The sequence below is a fragment of the Lygodium microphyllum genome, chromosome 6, assembly GCF_053477565.2.
Source record: "Lygodium microphyllum isolate KBCC chromosome 6, Lygodium_microphyllum_v1.1.10, whole genome shotgun sequence".
NCBI classification, from domain to species: domain Eukaryota; kingdom Viridiplantae; phylum Streptophyta; class Polypodiopsida; order Schizaeales; family Lygodiaceae; genus Lygodium; species Lygodium microphyllum.
In genome coordinates, this window is record NC_141140.1 from 125,347,143 (window position 1) to 125,355,797 (window position 8,655).

Genomic DNA, 8,655 nt, shown 5'->3' on the forward strand with positions numbered 1-8,655 from the left:
TATATTATGAGCAAAATGTCAATTGTAACATGATAAAAGTCTTCAATATTCATTATCATAATAGGAGTCTTGAGTGGCTACAATTACATATACACATGTGTGTGTGTGTGTGTGTGTGTGTGTGTGTGTGTGTGCATTCGTGCGTACATGTGTGCGTGCGTGCATTCGTGCGTACATGTGTGCGTGCACACGCATGCTTTGCCACCTTGGCACCTTAAAAAGAGTGGTCATTTTGACATTTGAGAAATAATCAAAACATGCTATTATCTAGACATTTTGGAATCTCACAAATAAATATTTTTCAACTCAATATGGAGAAGAATAAGAACAATTATTTATGAAAAGGAGAAAACATGAAATTCTAAAAGAATAAGTATATGGCCCACATGCACAATCTTTCACAAAAGAAAGACACAAAGTGAGTGTGATGCTCATGGTATGAAGCAACCTTTATGATTGACTAAAATAGCAAAACTCATGTATTACAGCTAAAAGAGAAAAAAATGAGACTCTCTACTTTCCAAATCTACTACCATGTGGACCTAGCAAACAAGGTTGCCTCCATATGACATCAAAATTTAGCAATCAAGTCCTACAAAATTTAAGATGGCATATGACAAGATGGGCCTCATCATCTAGTTCGTAACACCAAGAATATTCACATAAGGGTTTGGCTTGCATATCCTTCTTCCACTAGAAGAGCTATGGATGCTCTCTCATTTTGTGAGCAATGTGGAATTGTACTTGCACAACATGGGAGACTATAGCATGTGAGACACTATTATATCTTGGCATATAGTTTGACCAACATAGACACAAGCTTCTTGAACATTTCAAACAATAGCTTGTTCCGTAATGTTCTAATAAGGAACTGCTGCACAACCTTGTCCTTGGGGGCTTTATCATTATTAGTATGTGAAGTTGGGACAACAACAACCTTAGTTTGAAACCATTCGTTTACAGTAGCTAGGATTTAAAATAAAGCTTTTTACATGAAAACATTAGTGCAATATGGCATAGATATTGCACTCCCAGATCACAAAATAATGTCATACAAAGATCAGTGGGCAATAGAACAAATATATTAAACTCTTAGATCACAAAACAATTTGATACAAAGATCAATGGTTGAACGAACAACTAGATGGATTGTAGATGTAGATGATTGACATGGTTTGGCCAAAGCCATTATGCCTATTTTGGGGCTTAAGCTGTAAAAAATGGGCATCAAAATGATGGTTTTTGAAACTTGTGATTGAAAGCATGTACTTTTCATGGTTGCACAAATATTGACCACTCATCAAAATTCAAGATGAACAGTGACGACAATTGGAACACTTGACTAGGGCAACAAGAGTTGATTGAGGATGATGAAGTGGGCTTCACACACACACACACACACACACACACACACACACACACACACACACACACACACACACACACACACGCACGCACGCACGCACGCACGCACGCACGCACGCACGCACGCACGCACGCACGCACGCACGCACGCACACACACACACACACACACACACACACACACAAAATGAATGTGTGTGTGTGTGTGTGTGTGTTATAATGAACATTTTATCAACCAATCTAATTCTTTTCATTTTTGCAAAAGTTCTAATGAGTATTTTAGATTTTTAGATGATAAAAATACACTAAAATATCATGTCTTGGTTGTAGTCGTCTCATGAGTTCATTACTTTGATGGATATGACAAAGAGAAAACACTGCAAATGCTATATTACATGGTAATATATGATTGAAATTGTGTGTGCTTATAGATGTTCCTAAGCCACATGGTTGTACATGGTTTGGTGGGTAGGTCAAATTGTTTGTATGTTGTTTCTTTGGCTAGCACAATTTGTTAATTAGATTAGACTAGTTTATCTTTAGCAATGCCACATTGGGCATTCGGCCTCTCTTGCATGTGACTCATTCGTGGATAGTGGCATATGACTTGCTCATGGCTACTACATAACTCCTACTATTTCTGTTGGTTATTTCTTTTGTTACTCTTTTTTAGCATTTCCCATTAGGGCATATGCTTATACAATGGAGTCATGGTGAATCATGTATGAAAGATTACCTTAGAAAAAGAAAAAGTGGCCATTACTTTTGTGAATAGAGAGAGCAAGGGTACCCCTTGTTTTTGAGAATTAAAGTAGATAGCTCCTTTGGAAAGTAAAAGGATGGTTAGGGTGCACTAATGTTCACACACGCACACATACACACACGCACACACACACACACACACGTTTTCTTAGACAGTGTGGCAAAGTGTAACGTGCCTATCTAAATGAACCCTTGATGGCACAACTTTAGTAGCCTATTAAGAAATAGGCTTAGGCAAAGCCATCCAAAACTCCCTTGGGATATTGTGGATTTTGTTCCCTAGGGTCTCTTGAGTCTAACTTACAAAGCAAGCTTTGCTCTATATACATGAGGTTCAACCTAAAAATAGGTTCTCTAAATAAATTTTAAGAGTGCCTAATAGTTTATCTAGCCCCCATACATGGTCTTACGACTTTGCGGGGACATCTTCCGGCCATACATCTTCGTAATGATAATCTCTTGATTGTAAAGTATCTATAATCGTAGGTATTAAAAATCCAGTAAGTGTAAAAGTACTATCGTGTTTAGGATCACATCCAATTTGTAATACTCGTTTTCCCCGCCTGGCCAAGGCTATTGATATGTTGCAACTAGTTGTTGATTTTCCTATTCCGCCTTTACCATAAATTGCTATTTTCGTTCCACAAAGCTCCAAATTCTTATTGATTATTGCGACTGCTCCTTGATCTCCCAAAGACCAACTCAAACATTAGAAACGTGTATGAAATAAATTTTCATAATTAATTATTTTTTCAAAAGAGTTTTTTTTCCATTCTGAGACTCTTACCAGAATAAATACTGTGACTATTCTACCATGCTTCTCGGAAAGGGAGGAAGAAAAACTCGTGATTGGTTATTGATCAGTACGCCGTGTGTGTGTGGGGGGGGGGGGGGGTAGGCCAAACCATGACGGGATCAACTACGACCGGGATCTTCCGCACCCCCCCCCCCCCCCCCCCCCACTCTATCCGACCGGTAAAGATCGGATAGGTTCTGTCTAGAGTCATTGGTACCTCCTAGAAAGATCTGGTGAATGCATCAACTTGTTCTAATGAGTCAAAACGGCCAGTTATCAAAGGAACTTCTTGCCGGGTTTCTGTAAAATACTCGTTTGGGCGGGGGCTTCCGAAGACATAACTAATAAGAATTTTTGAAAACACTTCAAAATATTTTATGGGGGGGGTTAGTTTACCTGGCAGTCCACCCTTGTCATTAATTTTACATTATGATATTAATCATATTCTATTGATTATAGAAAAAAAGAAGTTGAATCGATATCTATAAAAACGCAGTATTGTCATGCCTGTAGCGCATAGCAGTAAAAAAAAAAATAGATATAACATATTCATAATATAAATATAAATATAAATATAAATATAAATATATATATATATATATATATATATATATATATATATATAAAGACGGGTTGGGGGAACAAAATAATAAACCGAACCTAATCTTGGAATCTAATTCTGCCAGTAGATGTTCAATTAGCCCTTTATCGGACTTGAACCGATGTCTTATGCCTTACCATGGCATTACTCTACCACTGAGTTAAAAGGGCTTGTAGATATGCATTATTGAAAATGTAGAGTGGAAAACACTTGTAGCAAGACTATCTAACCAACTTCGGGGAGACACATAGTTTACGGCATTGATTTCGGTAGCTACCCCACCCACGGAGTTTAAAGAACCTAGAGGTGCGTGGGTCATATATTCCGCTGACCGTCGTTCCTGCCAGGGTTGTATGTCTCTTTTCAACTTACTCAGATCCAAACCATTCGGGCCTCTGAGAGGTTCTAACCAAGGTGCGCGGAGGTCCCAGAAGCGCATGGTTTCGCCGCCAAAAATGATTTCTCCTGTGGGGGAGCGCATTAGGTACTTACCCAAACCGGTAGGAATATCTCGGTTCCAAAAATAAAAGTTTTGACGCTTATTAATTTTTTTTCGTCGGTAATTCTTAAAAAAACTTTGGATATTTTCTTCCCGTAGGTAAAGACCTACAAATCTAGTACGAAATTCATGGCTTCGTACCTTCGATGATAAATTTCCGTTTTATGCAACGTCCGGAACACTGTTTTTCTATTGTACCCAGAATAATTCAGAAGGGTCTCTTCATGCCATACTACGGGAGGGTAGAAGAAGAGCTAAGCGGGAAGCACCATAGACGTTCCAGTTTTAAACTCATAGAGGAAAAGGGCATTTTATGTTATAAAAATCCAATCTCTTAGAAGTTATGGGGAATCCTAAGTGAGGTGGATTCCCCATCAAAGTTTTCCATATATAAGCATTTTTTAACAAGATCTTTATTCCTCTATTTTATTGATTAAATAGTAATAGATAAAAAAGAATGAAAATGATACAACACCTTTCATCGCGAAATTATCGATCAAGGAAAAACAGTGACTACTTGGCTGTTCCACACGGGTAGAATCATGTTGGGGTACAAACCGATAACATTTGGATGAAGCGTGAAGGTTTTGTTCCCGGTTCGCAACTAGAAAAAGTTTCCCGAATCGTGACAATTGCTTGGAGCACGCAGATCCCTCGACGCATGCCGCAATTTGTTCTGGTTCTACGAGGGACCCGTATCTGACACAAGGTTAGAATTCTAGCTCTTCCAGAGTGGTATCTCACTGACGGCTCGGGCCCCCCCGGAAAGGAGCCTTCTTCGCCTTCCACCTAAGCTGCGCAAGAGGAGCCCAAAGCCAATCCCAGTGGATGAGAGCACGTGGCTACGAACCACGGTGTCGGGGGTTCGAATCCCTCCTTGCCCACAAGAATCTCCCGTCGCTAAATGTTCGTTCTCTTTTTTTTTTTGGGGGGGGGGGGGGCAGAAAAAGATCCTGACTCCGAGCAAAAATGCGTGAATCCAAGGGTCAGCTCGAGGCTCTCCCGGATCTCGTAGGGATCCCCGGGGAAGAGAATCGAGTTGGCCCTTGCGAACAGCTTGATGAACTATCTCTCTTCAACTACCTGAGCACGATGCGGCGGAAAGAAGATCCATGGACCGGACCCCAGTCAAATTATATGTAGCTTCTTATGTAAACCAACTTCAACTAAGGCAAACCCATATTGCACTTGGTTCAAAGAGAGTGATAAGTGAGAGGGAGCTAAGACATTGACCCCTCTTCCCATAAGGCAAAGTCTCACCCCAACCCCTTAAAACGATACAAGGTTAGAATTTATATTAATTTTCTATGACAATTAATATTCAACCCTTCCTAATTTACTCCTTATCGATCACTTCTAAGGAAAATATATTAACTCACCAAGACTATCCTACCAACTATGGAGCCATTAGGGATCTACTATCCCACTTCCCTTTTTGTGATGGGTTTGCTAGTTGTTTAATTATTCACCATTTTGAAATTGACATATAAATATAAATATATAAATGAATATATTAGTCAAAAGGTTCATTTATGCAACTAAGTCATAACATGAAAACAATTGAAGACAATCCTTTCAAAAACAAAAAAATTATGGATGACTTTGTTTTATTACATTAGGTCAATTGTTGGCATAGGACTCAATTTGAAGACAAGATGCTACGAGTCCACCCTCATCTAGTATTAGGACCTTTTGGGATAACTATCTTGAGCTAGGGATTACACTAATCCTAGATGGCCAAGGGATTTACGGCCAGTGTCTTCCCCTAACACCTTTGTCGTCTCCCATAGTTAACATCTAATCCCTGCAAAGAGACCTCTTCTATCCAATGTCAATCCTACCATCCAAAGCAAACCAAAACATTCCCTTGGTGAAAGGATCTTGCAACTAGCCTTGGGGGAGGTCCAACACGTATCCATGCTCAAACTAATTGGTACAAATTATACTTAGAATACATAATCACAAACAATCATTCCTAATGTATCAAACAATCATTGAGATGTAATTTATGCAACTTGGAATCTTTCCTAAGTACCATCCTTCCATCTTAAGGTTCCATTGGTCTTGTTAAGTTGCCATAAACTTGGGGAAGGGCACTAGCCTAGCTCTTGAAAAGACTATGATCATTTGATTATTTCTAAATTTGATTCCTTTCCTTGAGAACCTTTGGTTGTTCTCCAACTCAAGTACTTAGGGCTTAAAGATCATTATGGTTCTTTTGAACCATAGTCTCTCTTTAAGGATCTAAGTGTTTAACTTCATGATTTATAAGGCTATGGAGAGTCTCTCTACATTTGGATCTAGAAAAGGGAGTCCCTTATGCATGTATGATTCCTTGATCTCTTTACCATATTGATCTACTTATCTTGTCCCAACTCTTGGGTTTTTGTAGGAGTAAGGTTACACCTTGTTAGGGACAAGGAAAAAGACATTCTTTTTGTTAGTGTGTATTTACTTTCCTCGATTAACATTCAATGGCTAACATAGGTAGGCTTATATGCCACATCAAACTCTCTAGCCTAATTGGAACTAATTATACCTCTTAGATTTCTTAGGCAAAAAGATGATAGTTCTAACTTATTATTTATATATTCAAAAGCAATGCAATTTCTATTTAGATTAGTGTTATGAACCTAGTATAAATAGTATGACCTACTTAGCACAAGGCAAAGCGAGAACTTTAATAATCCTTTTATGGTAAAAAATTCGATTACTATTTCTTTTCTTTTCTAGTATTCAAGCTACCATTTATTGATGCTATCTTTTATCAATACTAAATTTATGCTAATTAACATAAACTTATCATGCAATAATCATAGTTAATCCCATCACGAGAGGGAATATCCATTCCAAAAATCCCCTTCTAGGGTAGCATCATTTGGAATCTGCCTACCAAATTTATGAAACACGACAAGATGCTTGAAATCCTAGTGGTTGCACTATGTGCCTAGCTAATTTATAAAAAAATAACAACAAATTGTTGACTAAGATATTAATAGTATATTGCAAGTATAACAACACTTGATTTGGCTTAGTGTGACATTGTTTGTGCATGCTATCTCCTATCTCACTTCTTTGTCTTGTCATTTTGGGAACATTGTGCAAAACTCCATGGCTTTATTTGATATTTTCTCCTTATGCTCTTCATTGGTCTTGAAGCTTGGGCCCTCTTCGATTTGAAGTTTTGCAAGGAGATGAGAATAAGAGATGGAAAATGGTGTGAATTGATTAATTGATGGCCTTGGTTAGGGTATGATCTTCGTATAAAAATGGATTCTTCAAGGCTTTAAAGAGTGGACCCTCTTATGGATAATGGGAGAGTAATGAGAGTTTTTGATGGTGATGATGAGTATGGGGAAGAGCCGGGGGGGGGGGGGAGATGAAACATATGGAGTGTTGGAGTGCTGTGGATTAAGTAAATTTGGAACCTCCTTCCCCCCTTTGAAACTATTTTCCTTTCTCTCACTCTCTCTTCGTACTTCTCTTTCCTCTCTTCCCCCCCCCCCCCCCCCCCCCTCTCTCTCTTTGTTAATTTAGTGTGGATCATCACAATAGATTGTAAGAGCCTAATAATAAAAGAAACTCAATGGTCATGGTTGCCTTAGAGCACTCATTGTTTTTTACAACCATGATTGCACTTTGTGTTGTGTTTAACATACTTGTGTTAATATTGATGATAGTGATAATGGCATTCCAAATATTTCATTTGAAAGAGATTGATGATCATAGTGAAGTTGTTGATTATCAGTCATTTGAAGGTAATGCTATTATATTTTGTACTATCAATCTTGTCCATGTCTACTCAAGATTGTGTTTATGACTCCAAAGTTAATCAATCTTGGAGCCTGATTCACTTGAGTAATACTATAATTCATTATGCTTCTTGTCCATGAATTTCAACCACCATAGCTAAACCTTGCTCAAGGATCGGTGTTTCTCAACACCTTATAGGAATCCAGATGTCCTCATCTTGAGAGAAAGTAGGGGTATCATTTACACAAAGCATCCTTGTAATGTGCTTGTCAAGCGCTCCCTTGATGTCACAATTTAGGTAGCCCATTAAGAGATAGTCTTTAGGCAATGCCGTTGGAATCCCTTCAAGTATATAAGATATCGTTACCTAGGCTCACTTGCATCTAGCTCACACGGAAAGCTCTGTTCTATACCCATGAAGATCAACCTAAAACAAGGTTTCTAAATAATACTAAGATCACCCAATAGTTTATCTAGCATAAATCTTCAAGCAGTTAATCATGTAAATTAGCTTAAACTAAAGTATATTTATGTCACACATGGTTTAAGAGGGTGAGAAACGAGAGGGAGTTGTCGTATCAACATATTTGCCCATAAGGCAAAATCTCACCTTGGTTCTTTAAAATGACATAAGATGGGGTTCTATAGTATTTAATGGGATGGTTATCATCTAGCTCTTTCCTAAAATATCCTAAGTCTAATGCTTTTAAAAGAAGAATCTCAGTTCATTGAGACTACTTAACCATAGGATGGATTCGTTGGGGATTAGATGGACAAAAATGATACTATTTCATATTTGGAATAAAGAAATTCTTTTCTTTCATTAACCTTAGTATTCAATATTCTTGATTTTTTACCCTTATTCATGCAAGGGGCATGG

The 8,655-nt window shown here is 38.1% G+C and overlaps 1 non-coding gene across 1 annotated transcript; it reads right to left on the minus strand.

Annotated features, from left to right (window-relative positions):
- Positions 1-3,621: 3,621 nt before the first annotated feature.
- Positions 3,622-3,693, minus strand: TRNAT-GGU (transfer RNA threonine (anticodon GGU)). Its single transcript has one exon. It is a non-coding gene; the product is annotated as a tRNA-Thr (tRNA).
- Between the last annotated feature and the right edge of the window lie 4,962 nt (positions 3,694-8,655).